This window comes from Triturus cristatus, chromosome 1_1 (genome assembly GCF_964204655.1).
Source record: "Triturus cristatus chromosome 1_1, aTriCri1.1, whole genome shotgun sequence".
In the NCBI taxonomy this organism is placed as follows: Eukaryota; Metazoa; Chordata; class Amphibia; order Caudata; family Salamandridae; genus Triturus; species Triturus cristatus.
Window position 1 is genome coordinate 1,023,094,247 of NC_140579.1, and position 19,849 is coordinate 1,023,114,095.

Here is a 19,849-nt window from a genome sequence, read left to right on the forward strand (position 1 = left end):
CTGGGGCGAGCTGGACAAAGGATTGGGGGTGTAACCACCCCCCTTCCTGGTCCCACCCATAGGGAGGGACCTAGCAGGTAGTCCGGCCCCTAGAAACCGCTTAAAGGTAGGAGCTGTGTCCTAAGACTTCAGACATCCTGGAATCAACTTGAAACTAAGAAGAAGACGGGAACTTCGACATTCTGCTGCACAGAAGACTGAAGAAAATCTCCCCTGTGGTCAGGGAGTGACCACCTTGCTAACGCAAGCACCATCCAGCGAATCACCGTCTGCTTTGCCGCCGCCTCCCGCCGGAGCCCGAGCCCAGAGACTGACAAGACCTGGACCTCCAGACCTCTCACCGCCCGATCCACAGTCCCTGAAAAGAGGAGACCCGTGGAGGCACCGAGACACGTGGAGCCAGCCATCTTGGAACGACTACGACAAGCTGACAAGTGCAACAACCGAGGCTCCCTCCAAGTTGTGCTTTGGGTCCTGAGAAGCCCAACCCTCGAGCAGCATCTGCACCAAAGGTGAGCCCTCCAGCATCTCCACGATCTGCGTGGGGCCCTTCTGCATTTTGCCACTCGACGCGCCTAACCGGTTGCTGGCCCGCTGGCTAGTGGCCATCTTGGCGACGAAATCTACGACAAACACCGCTGGTCTGGTTGCTCCAGACTGGCCCTTGCTCCCCTCCAAAGGAGCAATCCCTCTGACCTTGCTGGTCAGAACCAACAGCTGATTTCCGAATCCTCCTCCAATTGCTTTTGCCAAGGCTTGTTTGCTTCGATCAAGTCGCCGACACCGCCGACAGCGAGAGCCTGCGTGGGACAGCTCGTGAGCCGACTCCTGGACGTCGTCGACCTTCAGGGACCACGTGGCTGCGGAGACAAGCTACCCCTCATCACCTGTTTGCACCCGACATCGCCTGGTACCCACCTGGTGCCACGCTGGTCACTGGCTAGTGACTGTGAACACTGTCCCCTCTGCTTACAGGTCTTCAACATCTCCGATCCACTCTTGGATCCACTGCATCTCTCCCGGACCGACCGCCTGCAGCATCTTTGTCTTCAAGCTCCACGGAACAGATAGAAGAAACCCGACGCACTTCGAGGCCTATGCACCCGCTTCCTGTGGGTGAGGTAAAGCTGGCACACCTGTGCCCAAGTGTAGTATTACATCTCTAGTGCCTGTGTTCCAAATCTTGAGTTCCTAGTCCATCCGGAAGATCCTCTTTGCAGTAACTTTGTACTTTTTACGCACCCATTGAAACCTATGGGAGCACGCGTGTGACTATTTGCTCTGCACACGCCACCCGTGGACCTCCTGGTCACTAACTGACGTTAGCTCCTTGTAGGCCCAGCGATTCTAGAGGCCCTAGGCCTTTTCCCTTTTCTGTTCGTGGTACTTATACCACTATTTTAGTATATGGTTTGAGTGGCCACCAGGGCCTATCCATATAACGTGCAACTTCTGTGTATTCTGTGATAATCTTGTTTGACGATTTGTGCTCCTGTGCTCATAAAGAGACTAGGGGTTACTTTGAGAAATAAATACATATATATTTTGAATATATATCTGTGTGGTGTCCTTTCAGTGGTATAAAAGGGGGTTACATTTGGTAAAACAGCTGGCTTAACACGCTTCACGAGTTTAGCCTCAAAGACTGCTTAGCCTACGCTACCACTAGGGCAGCTAGTCCGAAAAGGTTGACTTACAACCACACCATAAGGGTTGCTTGGCATGGTACAAGGTGATCACTTTAACTAGTGAGCATCATATACCAGGCCAACTTCTCACATTGGTGAGCAGCGGTTGGATTTGAGCTTGCTGTGTTTTACCATTGTAATCTCTTGGTTACCAATTGAAAGATCACATAGGTACCTGTAGGTACATATAAAACAAGATTAGATATACATAAGTTCTACTGAACTTAGTTGTTGTAGAGCAAAGGGAGTAGCACACCCTGACTACAACTACTAGATAGGTTTAGTAGGTAAACACAAGTGTAGGTAGATTGCAACAAATCCACCCACACTTAAGAGCAATGGCCGGGGCAGAGGGGTCCACTGTACCCATCTCTGTTGAGAGTGACCCCCAGAGGGCAACATCCAGCTTTGCTACCCTTAATCAGAATGAGCTCAGGCATTTGGCAACTCTTAGAGGCCTTAAACAGCCCAAGAACCCAAACTCTGCTGAGCTCAGAGAGCTCTTACAGAATGATGAGAATCAGAGAGCACTCAAGAAAGCTTCCCAGTTAGCCCCCTTAGGGTCAGGAACAGGAGGCCCCCCTTCTGAAGATACTACAGAGGTACCCAGTTCCAATAGCCATCCCTTAGATGAGAACCATACTACAGGGGAGGAAAGTGGTGAGGATACAGAAAGTAGTGATGATGAAGGGAGAACTAGCCCAGTGCCAAGTATTATACTTGGCCCAGCTAAACTAAGGCTATTGGGGACTGACAATGGGTTCACCCCATTGGATCTCCCCAGTGGACTTAACACAGGGCTTGGGAGGCAAAGGAATCGCTCAGGTGACTCCAATGCTTCTCATGGCTCTAGAGGCTCTCAAGGTCACTCCAGGAAAAGGATGACCACCCCTCAGAGGAGGGAACATGAGGCCAGAATGCAGGAAGCCCAGCTGAGGATCAGGAAGCAGGACCTAGAAGTAGCCCTGATGGAAGAAAAACTGAACAAGGCTAGGCAACCTAGAGAGAGTGGGTCTATACCCACTGGTGGCAGCATTGTCCCTAAGGACAAAGATAGGGTCTTTGACAATAGGAACCTGTCTAAGGTTGTGCCCCCCTACAAAAGTGGGGATGACATCCACAAATGGATAACTGCTCTTGAGAGAGCCTGCAAAGTACAGCAGGTTCCTGAAGACCAGTGGGCAGCAATCCTCTGGCTCTCCTTTGAAGGAAGAGGCAGAGACAGACTCCTCACTGTTAGAGAAGAGGATGTCAGAAACTACAGAGTCCTGAAGAGTGTTCTGGTAGATGGGTTAGGCTTAACCACTGAACAGTACAGGTTAATGTTCAGAGACACCCAAAAGACACAGACTCAGGACTGGTCTGAATATGTTGAATGTGCCACTAAGGCTTTGGAGGGTTGGTTGCTGGGAAGTAAGGTATCTGATTTTACAGGATTGTATAATTTGATGATGAGAGAACAGATTTTAAATAACTGTCAAAACCAGCAACTGCATCAACACTTGGTTGACTCTGATCTGACCTCTCCCCAAGAATTGGGAAAGAAGGCAGACAAATGGGTCAGAACCAGGGTTAAGCAAAAGAACCAGAACCAGGGCCAAGGGGGTGATCAGAAGAAAACAGACCAAAAGGGTGGAGATCAGAAACCTAAAGACCAGAAGTCTTCAACAGGGCCCCAAACTACTGCTAAGGAGGGTGGGTCCCAACAGTCCAAGAAGAAGAAAGAAGGTCAGAAGAAACCCTGGTGCAATCATTGTAAAAATACAACTCACTGGACTAGTGATTGCAAAAAGGGTGGAGCCCCCAACACTGTTGCCCCTAAGGCACCTGCTCCCAGTACTACTGTTAGCAGTGTTGGTCCCCAGACAAAGGGTGTAGTGGGAATCACTATGGGAACTGAAGGAGATTCTGACTTAGACAGAACCCTTACACAGGCAGTCTTGATCTGTGATGGGGACATTGATTTGTCCCTGACTGTGAGCCCCAGTAACCTGGGCAAGTACAGACAGACTCCTTTAATTAATGACAAAGTGGCTCAAGCCTACAGGGACACATGTGCCAGTGTCACTATGGTGACACCAGGCTTTGTGGACCCTGGACAGTACATACCAGGTGAGAACTACCTGGTGACCAATGCCAGCAATGCCACTACTTCACATAGTGTGGCAGTTGTTAACTTCTCATGGGGAGGGGTAACTGGCCTCAAAAGGGTTGTGGTTAGTGCAGACCTCCCAGTAGAATGTTTGTTGGGCAATGACCTAGAGAGTTCTCTATGGTCAGAAGGGGAGTACAGGACTCATGCAGAGATGTTAGGTATATCATCACATGTCCTTGCTGTGACCAGGTCACAGGCCAAAAAGTGCCTCACTGAACCTCAGGTCTTGGATCCTGGAACAATGGACCAAGCACCTACCAAGAAGAAGAACAGGAGGGTCAAGGCTGTGCCTTCCCCCCTGCCTCAGAGTGATGATCAGCCTTCCCAGGAAGCTGATCTAGAGGACCCTGAAGGAACTGTCCCTGAAGAGCTTGAACCTGATCAGGTTGAGTTTCTGGGGACAGGGGGACCTTCAAGGGCTGACTTGAGGCAGGCTCAGTTATCCTGTCCCTCTCTTGAACCCCTCAGACAGCTGGCTGCTGCTGAGGCTGCTGGGAATGCTCAAGGTACCCATAAAGTGTATTGGGATGAAGGGCTCCTTTATTCAGAGGCTAGAGACCCCAAGCCTGGTGCTACCAGGAGGTTGGTCATACCTCTGCAATTTAGGGGCTTCCTTCTTACCTTGGCCCATGACATTCCTTTAGCAGGACACTTAGGCCAGAACAAGACTTGGGACAGGCTTGTCCCTCACTTTCACTGGCCTCATATGAATGAAGATACAAAGGAGTTTTGTCGCTCCTGTGTTACCTGCCAAGCCAGTGGCAAATCAGGTGGCACAACAAAGGCCCCCCTAATACCACTACCTGTGGTGGGGGTCCCCTTTGAAAGAGTGGGAATAGACATAGTGGGTCCCATGGATCCTCCCACTGCATCTGGGCACAGATTTATACTGGTGGTAGTGGATCATGCCACCAGGTATCCAGAGGCAATTCCCCTTAGGACCACTACAGCTCCTGTTGTGGCCAGGGCCCTGCTGGGAGTATTCTCCAGAGTGGGGTTTCCTAAGGAGGTAGTATCTGACAGAGGTACCAACTTTATGTCAGGATACTTAACAGCTATGTGGAAGGAATGTGGTGTCAACTACAAGTTCGCCACCCCTTATCACCCACAATGCAATGGGCTTGTTGAGAGATTCAACAAGACCCTAAAGGGTATGATCAAAGGATTACCTGAAAAGCTCAGGCGAAGATGGGACATCCTTCTACCCTGCCTTCTGTTTGCTTACAGAGAGGTCCCACAAAAAGGAGTTGGCTACAGCCCCTTTGAATTGTTGTTTGGGCACCCTGTGAGAGGCCCACTGTGTTTGGTGAAGGAAGGATGGGAGTTACCTCTCAAAAAGCCTAAGCTAGACATAGTGGACTATGTACTTGGTCTCCGCTCCAGGATGGCTGAGTATATGGAGAAGGCATCCAAAAACCTTGAGGCAAGCCAGGCCTTACAGAAAGCTTGGCATGACCAAAAGGCTGTCTTGGTTGAGTTTCAGCCAGGACAGAAGGTATGGGTGTTGGAGCCAGTGGCCCCAGCAGCACTCCAAGACAAATGGTCTGGACCCCATACAATCCTGGAAAAGAAGGGAGAGGTCACCTACTTGGTGGACCTAGGAACTCCCAGGAGTCCCCACCGGGTACTCCATGTTAACAGGCTTAAAGCATATGTTGACAGGGCAGACATGGGCTTGCTCATGGCTACAGATGAGGGACAGGAGGAAGAGAGTGACCCTCTCCCAGACCTGTTGTCTCAGAACCCTGAAGATGGCTCAGTTGAAGGAGTGACCCTTGGAGGCAACCTCACTGCCCATCAGCAGACTGAATGTAGACAGGTTCTACAATCATTTTCACATATGTTTTCCTTGATACCTAGTCAAACTGACTGGTGTACCCATGTGGTGGACACTGGTGACAGTCTGCCTGTAAAGAACAAGCTTTACAGACAACCTGACCACGTCAGGGACTGTATAAAGGCTGAGGTACATAAAATGCTGGAATTAGGTGTCATTGAACCCTCAGAGAGCCCCTGGGCTAGCCCAGTGGTTCTGGTCCCCAAACCTCACACCAAAGATGGCAAGAGAGAGATGAGGTTCTGTGTGGATTACAGAGGACTCAATGCTGTCACCAGGACAGATGCACACCCTATTCCAAGGGCAGATGAGCTCATAGACAAACTAGCTTCTGCAAAGTTTTTGAGCACATTTGACTTAACAGCTGGCTATTGGCAAATCAGATTAGCTGAGGAGTCTAAGGCCAAAACAGCATTCTCAACCCCAGGTGGGCATTATCAGTTTGTGGTGATGCCCTTTGGTCTGAAGAATGCACCTGCCACCTTCCAAAGGCTGGTGAACCAAGTCCTTACTGGGTTGGATGACTTTTGTGCAGCATATCTTGATGACATTGCTGTCTTTAGCTCCACCTGGGAGGATCACCTGATCCACCTGAAGAAGGCTCTTGAGGCCCTGCAGAGGGCAGGCCTCACTATCAAGGCTACTAAGTGCCAGATAGGGCAGAGTAAGGTTGTATATTTGGGCCACCTTGTAGGTGGAGGCCAAGTTCAACCACTGGAGAGTAAGATACAATCCATCAAGGACTGGTCCCCTCCAACCACCCAGACTCAAGTTCGAGCTTTCTTGGGCTTGACTGGGTATTACAGGAAGTTTGTTAAGAACTATGGGTCCATTGTGACTCCTCTTAATGATCTGACATCCAAGAAGATGCCCAAAAAGGTTCAGTGGACAGTAAGCTGTCAAAAGGCATTTGATGACCTGAAGGAGGCCATGTGCTCTGCACCTATCCTGAAAAGTCCTGACTACTCCAAAGAGTTTATTGTCCAAACAGATGCTTCTGAGTTGGGTGTGGGAGCTGTGCTGTCACAACTTAATGTAGATGGTCAAGACCAACCCATTGCTTTTATTAGCAGAAGGTTGACCCCCAGAGAGAAGAATTGGTCAGCTATTGAGAGGGAGGCCTTTGCTGTGGTGTGGGCCCTGAAGAAGCTGAGGCCATATTTGTTTGGCACTCACTTCAAGATTCAGACCGACCATAAGCCCCTCTTGTGGCTAAATCAGATGAAGGGTGAAAACCCCAAACTGCTTAGGTGGTCCATTTCCCTACAGGGGATGGACTTTACAGTGGAGCACCGGCCAGGTACTGACCATGGGAATGCAGATGGTCTCTCCAGGTACTTCCACTTAGGACATGAAGACGAGACTGGTCAAGGCTAGTTTAATGTCCCAGCGTTTGGGGGGGGGGGTTGTGTAGGAGAGTAGGGTCTGCTATCCTATGGTCACCCCAAATTTTTGCTTTTTGCTTCACTGGTTTTTGACATATTGAGGCTGTGGGCCTGCCAATCAGACCCCCAGCCTGCTGTTCTCTCTACTAAATTAAAACTATGCACCCTAGGTGCATAACCAATTGGAAGTGGATCACCCTGTCAGCCCCTGTACCAGTGTACACTAGGTACCCAGGGCATTGGTGTACCCAAGGCCTGCCAAGGGCTGCAGCATGTATTATGCCACCCCAGGCTTGGCCTAACAATCTGACACAACTGGCTGATCACTCAGCTGGGGTAAGTTGGTGTAATCACCTCTTACTTAGGTGTAGTATACCTATACCTAACCTTAAATGGGACACCTGGTAACCTATAAGTCACTCCTATGGCAGGCCTTAACAATCCTGAAGGCAGAGTGCTTGGTTCCATGTGAGATGGTGCTCTGGCATGAGCTGAGCCTGTCTGCAGTGGTCGGAACAACTTCCTTCTACTGTTTCCAGATATCGTCATACCATATACTCTTAAGTGCATTATGAACCTCGCGGTTAAATGCTATCTTTGGTTTGGCTTTATCAAAACATGTCGAGTAAGGTGTCATACGAATTGGAATACTAACCCCTCGCCAATTCTGGCGACGGGGTTAGCATTCCACCCTTCTAGAGGGACACGACATGTACAGTACCTGAAACCCGGGTAAAATCAGACATAGCCTCAGCTCCACAAAATGGATGCTGCCACCACAGACACAAGTCTGCCCTCCTGCTGCTGGGAGTCCTTCCAGCTTGGGAGGTGTGGACAAAGGGTTTCCTGCCAGGGGAGGTGCGTGCACCACCCCAGACAGGATTTTGTGTATTGGTCAGGTAGGGCTTGAAAGAAACCAGACATGCCTGTGGCTCACAAGGAGCCTCGGTGCATATGCCAGCTCAAACCGGTCCTGGGGCACACCAGTCCCGGGCCTGGGGCGAGCTGGACAAAGGATTGGGGGTGTAACCACCCCCCTTCCTGGTCCCACCCATAGGGAGGGACCTAGCAGGTAGTCCGGCCCCTAGAATCCGCTTAAAGGTAGGAGCTGTGTCCTAAGACTTCAGACATCCTGGAATCAACTTGAAACTAAGAAGAAGACGGGAACTTCGACATTCTGCTGCACAGAAGACTGAAGAAAATCTCCCCTGTGGTCAGGGAGTGACCACCTTGCTAACGCAAGCACCATCCAGCGAATCACCGTCTGCTTTGCCGCCGCCTCCCGCCGGAGCCCGAGCCCAGAGACTGACAAGACCTGGACCTCCAGACCTCTCACCGCCCGATCCACAGTCCCTGAAAAGAGGAGACCCGTGGAGGCACCGAGACACGTGGAGCCAGCCATCTTGGAACGACTACGACAAGCTGACAAGTGCAACAACCGAGGCTCCCTCCAAGTTGTGCTTTGGGTCCTGAGAAGCCCAACCCTCGAGCAGCATCTGCACCAAAGGTGAGCCCTCCAGCATCTCCACGATCTGCGTGGGGCCCTTCTGCATTTTGCCACTCGACGCGCCTAACCGGTTGCTGGCCCGCTGGCTAGTGGCCATCTTGGCGACGAAATCTACGACAAACACCGCTGGTCTGGTTGCTCCAGACTGGCCCTTGCTCCCCTCCAAAGGAGCAATCCCTCTGACCTTGCTGGTCAGAACCAACAGCTGATTTCCGAATCCTCCTACAATTGCTTTTGCCAAGGCTTGTTTGCTTCGATCAAGTCGCCGACACCGCCGACAGCGAGAGCGTGCGTGGGGCAGCTCGTGAGCCGACTCCTGGACGTCGTCGACCTTCAGGGACCACGTGGCTGCGGAGACAAGCTACCCCTCATCACCTGTTTGCACCCGACATCGCCTGGTACCCACCTGGTGCCACGCTGGTCACTGGCTAGTGACTGTGAACACTGTCCCCTCTGCTTACAGGTCTTCAACATCTCCGATCCACTCTTGGATCCACTGCATCTCTCCCGGACCGACCGCCTGCAGCATCTTTGTCTTCAAGCTCCACGGAACAGATAGAAGAAACCCGACGCACTTCGAGGCCTATGCACCCGCTTCCTGTGGGTGAGGTAAAGCTGGCACACCTGTGCCCAAGTGTAGTATTACATCTCTAGTGCCTGTGTTCCAAATCTTGAGTTCCTAGTCCATCCGGAAGATCCTCTTTGCAGTAACTTTGTACTTTTTACGCACCCATTGAAACCTATGGGAGCACGCGTGTGACTATTTGCTCTGCACACGCCACCCGTGGACCTCCTGGTCACTAACTGACGTTAGCTCCTTGTAGGCCCAGCGATTCTAGAGGCCCTAGGCCTTTTCCCTTTTCTGTTCGTGGTACTTATACCACTATTTTAGTATATGGTTTGAGTGGCCACCAGGGCCTATCCATATAACGTGCAACTTCTGTGTATTCTGTGATAATCTTGTTTGACGATTTGTGCTCCTGTGCTCATAAAGAGACTAGGGGTTACTTTGAGAAATAAATACATATATATTTTGAATATATATCTGTGTGGTGTCCTTTCAGTGGTATAAAAGGGGGTTACATTTGGTAAAACAGCTGGCTTAACACGCTTCACGAGTTTAGCCTCAAAGACTGCTTAGCCTACGCTACCACTAGGGCAGCTAGTCCGAAAAGGTTGACTTACAACCACACCATAAGGGTTGCTTGGCATGGTACAAGGTGATCACTTTAACTAGTGAGCATCATATACCAGGCCAACTTCTCACAGTAGGGGATCCTGCTGGGGGTTAATGTTTTAGGGTTTAGGGTAGTGCAGTGCAGTGGTGTTGGGGTAGTGTAGGGGGTCATGCTTGGGTAGTGTTTTAGGGTTTAGGGCAGTGCAGTGGTGTTGGTGTAGTGTAGGGGGTCATGCTGGGGTGGTGTTTTAGGGTTTAGGGTAGTGCATTTGTGTTTGGGTAGTGTTGGGACTCGTGCTGGGGGAAGTGTTTTAGGGTTTAGGATAGTGCAGTGGTGTTTGGGTAGTGTAGGAGGTCGTGCTTGGGGTACATTTAGGGTTTAGGGTAGTGCAGTGGTGTTTGTGTAGTGTAGGGGGTCGTGCTTGGGTAGTGTTTTAGGGTTTAGGGTAGTGCAGTGGTGTTGGTGTAGTGTAGGTGGTCATGCTGGGGGTAGTGTTTTTGGGTTTAGGGTAGTGCAGTGGTGTTTGGGTAGTGTAGGGGGTCGTGCTGAGGGTAGATTTAGGGTTGTGCAGTGGTGTTTGAGTAGTGTAGGAGGTCGTGCTGAGGTAGATTTTGGGTTTAGGGTAGTGCAGTGGTGTTTGGGTAGTGTAGGGGGTAGTGCTGGGGGTAGACTTAGGGTTTAGGGTAGTGCATTCGTGTTTGGGTAGTGTAGAGAGTCGTGCTGGGGAGTGTGTTTTAGGGTTTAGGGTAGTGCAGTGGTGTTTGGGTAGTATAGGAGGTCATGCTGGGGGTAGTGTTTTAGGATTTAGGGTAGTGCAGTGTTTGGGTAGTGTAGGGGGTTGTGCTGGGGGTAGTGGTTTAGGGGAGTGCAGTGGTGTTTGGGTAGTGTAGGGGGTTCTGCTGTGGGTAGTAATTTAGGGTTTAGGGTAGTGCAATGGTGTTTGGGTAGTGTAGGGTTTTTTGCTAGGGGTAGTGTTGTAGGGTTTAGGGTAGTGCAGTGGTGTTTGGGTAGTGTAAGGGTACTGCTGGGGGTAGTGTTTTAGGGTAGTGCAGTGGTGTTTGAGTAGTGTAGGGGGTCGTACTGGGGGTAGTGTTTCAGGGTTTAGGGTGGTGCAGTGGTGTTTGTATAGTGTAGGGGGTAGTGTTTAAGGTTTAGGGTAGTGCAGTGGTGTTTGTGTAATGTAGGGGGTCGTGCTAGGGGTAGTGTTTTAGGTTTTAGGGTAGTGCAGTGGTGTTTATGTAGTGTAGGGGGTCGTGTTTTAGGGTTTAGGGTGTGCAGTGGTGTTTGGGTAGTGTAGGGGGTCTTGCTGGGGGTAGTGTTTTAGTGTAGTGCAATGGTCTTTGAGTAGTGTAGGTGATCGTGCTGGGGGTTAGTGTTTTAAGGTTTAGGATAGTGCTATGGTGTTGGGGTAGTGTAGGTGGTCGTGCTGGGGGTGGTGTTTCAGGGTTTAGGGCAGTGCAGTGGTGTTTGAGTAGTGTAGGAGGTCGTGTTGGGGGTAATGTATTTGGGATTAGGGTAGTGCAGTGTTAGGGAAGTTTAGGGGTCGTGCTGGGGGTAGTGGTTTAGGGGAGTGCAATGGTGTTTGGGTAGTGTAGGGGGTTCTGCTGGTGTTAGTGTTTTAGGGTTTAGGGTAGTGCAGTTGTGTTTGTGTAGTGTAGGGGGTAGTGTTTAAGGTTTAGGGTAGTGTAGTGGTGTTTGTGTAGTGTAGGGGGTCGTGCTGGGGGTAGTGTTTTAGGTTTTAGGGGAGTGCAACGGTGTTTGTGTAGTGTAGGGGGTCGTGCTTTAGGGTTTAGGGTAGTGCAGTGGTGTTCGGGTAGTGTAGGTGATCATGCTGGGGGTTAGTGTTTTAAGGTTTAGGATAGTGCTATGGTGTTGGGGTAGTGTAGGTGGTCGTGCTGAGGGTGATGTTTCAGGGTTTAGGGCAGTGGTGTTCAGGCAGTGTAGGGGGTCTTGCTGGGGGTGGTGTTTCAGGGTTTAGGGCAGTGGTGTTCTGGCAGTGTAGGGGGTCTTGCTGGGGGTGGTGTTTCAGGGTTTAGGGCAGTGCAGTGGTGTCTGGGCAGTGTATGGGGTCGTGCTGGGGGTGTTTCAGGGTTTAGGGCAGTGCAGTGGTGTTCGTTCAGTGTAGGGGGTCGTGCTGGGGCTAGTGTTACAGGGTTTAGAGTAGTGCTGTGGTGTTTGTGTAGTGTAGGGGTCAGGCTGGTGGTAGTGTTTTAGTGTTTATTGTAGTGCAGTGATGTTTGTGTAGTGCAGGGGGTCGTGCTTGGGGTGCATTTAGGGTTTTTGGTAGTGCAGTGGTGTTTGTGTAGTGTAGGGGGCCGTGCTTGGGTAGTGTTTTAGCGTTGAGGGTAGTGCAGTGGTGTTGGTGTAGTGTAGGGGGTCGTGCTTTGGGTAGTGTTTTAGGGTAGTACAGTGGTGTTTGGGTAGCGTAGGGGGTTGTGCTGAGGGTAGATTTAGTGTAGTGCAGTGGTGTTTGGGTAGTGTAGGGGGTAGTGCTGGGGTAGATTTAGTGATTAGGGTTGTGCATTTGTGTTTGGGTAGTGTTGGGAGTCGTGCTGGGGGAAGTGTTTTAGGGTTTAGGGTAGTGGAGTGGTGTTTGGGTAGTGCAGGGGGTTCTGCTGGTGTTAGTGTTTTAGGGTTTAGGGTAGTGCAGTGGTGTTTGTGTAGTGTAGGGGGTAGTGTTTAAGGTTTAGGGTAGTGCAGTGGTGTTTGTGTAGTGTAGGGGGTCGTGCTGGGGGTAGTGTTTTAAGTTTTAGGGGAGTGCAACGGTGTTTGTGTAGTGTAGGGGGTCGTGCTTTAGGGTTTAGGGTAGTGCAGTGGTGTTCGGGTAGGGTAGGGGGTCTTGCTGGGGGTAGTGTTTTAGTGTAGTGCAATGGTCTTTGAGTAGTGTAGGTGATCATGCTGGGGGTTAGTGTTTTAAGGTTTAGGATAGTGCTATGGTGTTGGGGTAGTGTAGGTGGTCGTGCTGAGGGTGATGTTTCAGGGTTTAGGGCAGTGCAGTGGTGTTCAGGCAGTGTAGGGGGTCTTGCTGGGGGTGGTGTTTCAGGGTTTAGGGCAGTGGTGTTCTGGCAGTGTAGGGGGTCTTGCTGGGGGTGGTGTTTCAGGGTTTAGGGCAGTGCAGTGGTGTCTGGGCAGTGTATGGGGTCGTGCTGGGGGTGTTTCAGGGTTTAGGGCAGTGCAGTGGTGTTCGGGCAGTGAAGGGGGTCGTGCTGGGGCTAGTGTTACAGGGTTTAGAGTAGTGCTGTGGTGTTTGTGTAGTGTAGGGGTCATGCTGGTGGTAGTGTTTTAGTGTTTATTGGAGTGCAGTGATGTTTGTGTAGTGCAGGGGGTCGTGCTTGGGGTGCATTTAGGGTTTTTGGTAGTGCAGTGGTGTTTGTGTAGTGTAGGGGGCCGTGCTTGGGTAGTGTTTTAGGGTTGAGGGTAGTGCAGTGGTGTTGGTGTAGTGCAGGGGGTCGTGCTTTGGGTAGTGTTTTAGGGTTTAGGGTAGTACAGTGGTGTTTGGGTAGCGTAGGGGGTTGTGCTGAGGGTAGATTTAGTGTAGTGCAGTGGTGTTTGGGTAGTGTAGGGGGTAGTGCTGGGGTAGATTTAGTGTTTAGGGTAGTGCATTTGTGTTTGGGTAGTGTTGGGAGTCGTGCTGGGGTGAAGTGTTTTAGGGTTTAGGGTAGTGCAGTGGTGTTTGGGTAGTGTAGGAGGTCGTGCTGGGGGTAATGTATTTGGGATTAGGGTAGTGCAGTGTTTGGGCAGTGTAGGGGTCGTGCTGGGGGTAGTGGTTTAGGGGAGTGCAATGGTGTATGGGTAGTGTAGGGGGTTCTGCTGGCGTAGTGTTTTAGGGTTTAGAGTAGTGCAGTGGTGTTTGGGTAGTGTAGGGGGTACTAATGAGGGTAGTGTTTTAGGGTAGTGCAGTGGTGTTTGGGTAGTGTAGGGGTTCATTCTGGGGGTAGTGTTTTAGGGTTTAGGGTAGTGTAGTGGTGTGTGTTGTAGTGTAGGGGGTCGTGCTTGGGGTACATTTAGGGTTTAGGGTAGTGCAGTGGTGTTGGTGTAGTGTAGGGGGTCGTGCTGGGGTAGTGTTTCTGGGTTTAGGGTAGTGCAGTGGTGTTTGGGTAGTGTAGGGGGTCGTGCTGAGTGTAGATTTAGGGTTGTGCAGAAGTGTTTGGGTGTTGTAGGAGGTCGTGCTGGGGTAGATTTTGGGTTTAGGGTAGTGCAGTGGTGTTTGGGTAGTCTAGGGGGTAGTGCTGGGGGTAGACTTAGGGTTTAGGGTAGTGCATTGGTGTTTGGGTAGTGTAGGGAGTCGTGCTGGGGGAGTGTTTTAGGGTTTAGGGTAGTGCAGTGTTTGGGTAGTGTAGGGGGTTGTGCTTGGGTAGTGGTTTAGGGGAGTGCAGTGGTGTTTGGGTAGTGTAGGGGGTACTGCTGTGGTTAGTGTTTTAGGGTTTAGGGTAGTGCAGCGCTGTTTGTGTAGTGTAGGGGGTCGTGTTTTAGGGTTTAGGGTAGTGCAGTGGTGTTTGGGTAGTGTAGGAGGTCATGCTGGGGGTAGTTTTTTATGATTTAGGGTAGTGCAGTGTTTGGGTAGTGTAGGGGGTCGTGCTGGGGTAGTGGTTTAGGGGAGTGCAGTGGTGTTTGGGTAGTGTAGGGGGTACTGCTGTGGGTAGTGTTTTGGGGTTTAGGGTAGTGCAGCGGTGTTTGTGTAGTGTAGGGGGTTGTGTTTTAGGGTTTAGGGTAGTTCAGTGGTGTTTGGGTAGTGTAGGGGGTCTTGCTGGGGGTAGTGTTTTAGTGTAGTGCAATGGTCTTTGAGTAGTGTCGGTGATCGTGCTGGGGGTTAGTGTTGTAGGGTTTAGGATAGTGCTATGGTGTTGGGGTAGTGTAGGTGGTTGTGCTGGGGGTGATGTTTCAGGGTTTAGGGCAGTGCAGTGGTGTTCAGGCAGTGTAGGGGGTCTTGCTGGGGGTGGTGTTTCAGGGTTTAGGGCAGTGGTGTTCTGGCAGTGTAGGGGGGTCTTGCTCGGGGTGGTGTTTCAGGGTTTAGGGCAGTGCAGTGGTGTCTGGGCAGTGTATGGGGTCGTGCTGGGGGTGTTTCAGGGTTTAGGGCAGTGCAGTGGTGTTCGGGCAGTGTAGGGGGTCGTGCTGGGGCTAGTGTTACAGGGTTTAGAGTAGTGCTGTGGTGTTTGTGTAGTGTATGGGGTCATGCTGGTGGTAGTGTTTTAGTGTTTATTGTAGTGCAGTGATGTTTGTGTAGTGTAGGGGGTCGTGCTTGGGATACATTTAGGGTTTTTGGTAGTGCAGTGGTGTTTGTGTAATGTAGGGGGCCGTGCTTGGGTAGTGTTTTGGGGTGGAGGGTAGTGCAGTGGTGTTGGTGTAGTGTAGGGTGTCGTGCTTTGGGTAGTGTTTTAGGGTTTAGGGTAGTGCAGTGGTGTTTGGGTAGTGTAGGGGGTTGTGCTGAGGGTAGATTTAGTGTAGTGCAGTGCTGTTTGGGTAGTGTAGGGGTAGTGCTGGGGGTAGATTTAGGGTTTAGGTTAGTGCATTTGTGTTTGGGTAGTGTAGGGGGTTCTGCTGGGGTAGTGTTTTAGGGTTTAGAGTAGTGCAGTGGTGTTTGGGTAGTGTAGGGGGTACTAATGAGGGTAGTGTTTTAGGGTAGTGCAGCGGTGTTTGGGTAGTGTAGGGGGTCATGCTGGGGGTAGTGTTTTAGGGTTTAGGGTAGTGTAGTGGTGTTTGTGTAGTGTAGGGGGTCGTGCTTGGGTAGTGTTTTAGGGTTTAGGGTAGTGCAGTGGTGTTGGTGTAGTGTAGGGATCGTGCTGGGGTAGTGTTTCTGGGTTTAGGGTAGTGCAGTGGTGTTTGGGTAGTGTAGGGGGTCGTGCTGGGGTAGATTTAGGGTTTAGGGTAGTGCAGTGGTGTTTGGGTAGTGTAGGGGGTAGTGCTGAGGGTAGTCTTAGGGTTTAGGGTAGTGCATTGGTGTTTGCGTAGTGTAGGGAGTCATGCTGGGGGGAGTGTTTTAGGGTTTAGGGTAGTACATTGGTGTTTGCGTAGTGTAGGAGGTCGTGCTGGGGGTAGTGTTTTAGGATTTAGGGTAGTGCAGTGTTTGGGTAGTGTAGGGGGTCGTGCTGGGGGTAGTGGTTTAGGGGAGTGCAGTGGTGTTTGGGTAGTGTAGGGGGTACTGCTGTGGGTAGTGTTTTAGTGTAGTGCAATGGTCTTTGAGTAGTGTAGGTGATCGTGCTGGGGGTTAGTGTTTTAAGGTTTAGGATAGTGCTATGGTGCTGGGGTAGTGTAGGTGGTCGTGCTGGGGGTGGTGTTTCAGGGTTTAGGGCAGTGCAGTCGTGTTTGAGTAGTGTAGGAGGTCGTGTTGGGGGTAATGTATTTGGGATTAGGGTAGTGCAGTGTCAGGGAAGTTTAGGGGTCGTGCTGGGGGTAGTGGTTTAGGGGAGTGCAATGGTGTTTGGGTAGTGTAGGGGGTTCTGCTGGTGTTAGTGTTTTAGGGTTTAGGGTAGTGCAGTGGTGTTTGTGTAGTGTAGGGGGTAGTATTTAAGGTTTAGGGTAGTGCAGTGGTGTTTGTGTAGTGTAGGGGGTCGTGCTGGGGGTAGTGTTTTAAGTTTTAGGGGAGTGCAACGGTGTTTGTGTAGTGTAGGGGGTCGTGCTTTAGGGTTTAGGGTAGTGCAGTGGTGTTCGGGTAGTGTAGGGGGTCTTGCTGGGGGTAGTGTTTTAGTGTAGTGCAATGGTCTTTGAGTAGTGTAGGTGATCATGCTGGGGGTTAGTGTTTTAAGGTTTAGGATAGTGCTATGGTGTTGGGGTAGTGTAGGTGGTCGTGCTGAGGGTGATGTTTCAGGGTTTAGGGCAGTGCAGTGGTGTTCAGGCAGTGTAGGGGGTCTTGCTGGGGGTGGTGTTTCAGGGTTTAGGGCAGTGGTGTTCTGGCAGTGTAGGGGGTCTTGCTGGGGGTGGTGTTTCAGGGTTTAGGGCAGTGCAGTGGTGTCTGGGCAGTGTATGGGGTCGTGCTGGGGGTGTTTCAGGGTTTAGGGCAGTGCAGTGGTGTTCGGGCAGTGTATGGGGTCGTGCTGGGGCTAGTGTTACAGGGTTTAGAGTAGTGCTGTGGTGTTTGTGTAGTGTAGGGGTCATGCTGGTGGTAGTGTTTTAGTGTTTATTGTAGTGCAGTGATGTTTGTGTAGTGCAGGGGGTCGTGCTTGGGGTGCATTTAGGGTTTTTGGTAGTGCAGTGGTGTTTGTGTAGTGTAGGGGGCCGTGCTTGGGTAGTGTTTTAGGGTTGAGGGTAGTGCAGTGGTGTTGGTGTAGTGTGGGGGGTCATGCTTTGGGTAGTGTTTTAGGGTTTAGGGTAGTACAGTGGTGTTTGGGTAGCGTAGGGGGTTGTGCTGAGGGTAGATTTAGTGTAGTGCAGTGGTGTTTGGGTAGTGTAGGGGTAGTGCTGGGGTAGATTTAGTGTTTAGGGTAGTGCATTTGTGTTTGGGTAGTGTTGGGATTCGTGCTGGGGTGAAGTGTTTTAGGGTTTAGGGTAGTGCAGTGGTGTTTGGGTAGTGTAGGAGGTCGTGCTGGGGGTAATGTATTTGGGATTAGGGTAGTGCAGTGTTTGGGCAGTGTAGGGGTCGTGCTGGGGGTAGTGGTTTAGGGGAGTGCAATGGTGTATGGGTAGTGTAGGGGGTTCTGCTGGCGTAGTGTTTTAGGGTTTAGAGTAGTGCAGTGGTGTTTGGGTAGTGTAGGGGGTACTAATGAGGGTAGTGTTTTAGGGTAGTGCAGTGGTGTTTGGGTAGTGTAGGGGTTCATGCTGGGGGTAGTGTTTTAGGGTTTAGGGTAGTGTAGTGATGTTTGTTGTAGTGTAGGGGGTCGTGCTTGGGGTACATTTAGGGTTTAGGGTAGTGCAGTGGTGTTGGTGTAGTGTAGGGGGTCGTGCTGGGGTAGTGTTTCTGGGTTTAGGGTAGTGCAGTGGTGTTTGGGTAGTGTAGGGGGTCGTGCTGAGTGTAGATTTAGGGTTGTGCAGAAGTGTTTGGGTATTGTAGGAGGTCGTGCTGGGGTAGATTTGGGGTTTAGGGTAGTGCAGTGGTGTTTGGGTAGTGTAGGGGGTAGTGCTGGGGGTAGACTTAGGGTTTAGGGTAGTGCATTGGTGTTTGGGTAGTGTAGGGAGTCGTGCTGGGGGAGTGTTTTAGGGTTTAGGGTAGTGCAGTGTTTGGGTAGTGTAGGGGGTTGTGCTTGGGTAGTGGTTTAGGGGAGTGCAGTGGTGTTTGGGTAGTGTAGGGGGTACTGCTGTGGTTAGTGTTTTAGGGTTTAGGGTAGTGCAGCGCTCTTTGTGTAGTGTAGGGGGTCGTGTTTTAGGGTTTAGGGTAGTGCAGTGGTGTTTGGGTAGTGTAGGAGGTCATGCTGGGGGTAGTTTTTTATGATTTAGGGTAGTGCAGTGTTTGGGTAGTGTAGGGGGTCGTGCTGGGGTCGTGGTTTAGGGGAGTGCAGTGGTGTTTGGGTAGTGTAGGGGGTACTGCTGTGGGTCGTGTTTTAGGGTTTAGGGTAGTTCAGTGGTGTTTGGGTAGTGTAGGGGGTCTTGCTGGGGGTAGTGTTTTAGTGTAGTGCAATGGTCTTTGAGTAGTGTCGGTGATCATGCTGGGGGTTAGTGTTGTAGGGTTTAGGATAGTGCTATGGTGCTGGGGTAGTGTAGGTGGTTGTGCTGGGGGTGATGTTTCAGGATTTAGGGCAGTGCAGTGGTGTTCAGGCAGTGTAGGGGGTCTTGCTGGGGGTGGTGTTTCAGGGTTTAGGGCAGTGGTGTTCTGGCAGTGTAGGGGGTCTTGCTCGGGGTGGTGTTTCAGGGTTTAGGGCAGTGCAGTGGTGTCTGGGCAGTGTATGGGGTCGTGCTGGGGGTGTTTCAGGGTTTAGGGCAGTGCAGTGGTGTTCGGGCAGTGTAGGGGGTCGTGCTGGGGCTAGTGTTACAGGTTTTAGAGTAGTGCTGTGGTGTTTGTGTAGTGTATGGGGTCATGCTGGTGGTAGTGTTTTAGTGTTTATTGTAGTGCAGTGATGTTTGTGTAGTGTAGGGGGTCGTGCTTGGGATACATTTAGGGTTTTTGGTAGTGCAGTGGTGTTTGTGTAGTGTAGGGGGCCGTGCTTGGGTAGTGTTTTAGGGTTTAGGGTAGTGCAGTGGTGTTTGGGTAGTGTAGGGGGTTGTGCTGAGGGTAGATTTAGTGTAGTGCAGTGCTGTTTGGGTAGTGTAGGGGTAGTGCTGGGGGTAGATTTAGGGTTTAGGGTAGTGCATTTGTGTTTGGGTAGTGTAGGGGGTTCTGCTGGGGTAGTGTTTTAGGGTTTAGAGTAGTGCAGTGGTGTTTGGGTAGTGTAGGGGGTACTAATGAGGGTAGTGTTTTAGGGTAGTGCAGCGGTGTTTGGGTAGTGTAGGGGGTCATGCTGGGGGTAGTGTTTTAGGGTTTAGGGTAGTGTAGTGGTGTTTGTGTAGTGTAGGGGGTCGTGCTTGGGTAGTGTTTTAGGGTTTAGGGTAGTGCAGTGGTGTTGGTGTAGTGTAGGGATCGTGCTGGGGTAGTGTTTCTGGGTTTAGGGTAGTGCAGTGGTGTTTGGGTAGTGTAGGGGGTCGTGCTGGGGTAGATTTAGGGTTTAGGGTAGTGCAGTGGCGTTTGGGTAGTGTAGGGGGTAGTGCTGAGGGTAGTCTTAGGGTTTAGGGTAGTGCATTGGTGTTTGCGTAGTGTAGGGAGTCATGCTGGGGGGAGTGTTTTAGGGTTTAGGGTAGTACATTGGTGTTTGCGTAGTGTAGGAGGTCGTGCTGGGGTAGTGTTTTAGGATTTAGGGTAGTGCAGTGTTTGGGTAGTGTAGGGGGTCGTGCTGGGGGTAGTGGTTTAGGGGAGTGCAGTGGTGTTTGGGTAGTGTAGGGGGTACTGCTGTGGGTAGTGTTTTAGGGTTTAGGGTAGTGCAGTGGTGTTTGGGTAGTGTAGGGGGTACTGCTGGGGGTAGTGTTTTAAGGTAGTGCAGTGGTGTTTGGGTAGTGTAGGGGGTCGTGCTGGGGGTGGTGTTTCAGGGTTTACGGCAGTGCAGTGTGTTCGGGCAGTGTAGGGGTAGTTCTGGGGTGGTGTTTCAGGGTTTAGGGCAGTGCAGTGGTGTTGGGACATTGTAGGGGGTCTTGTTGGGGG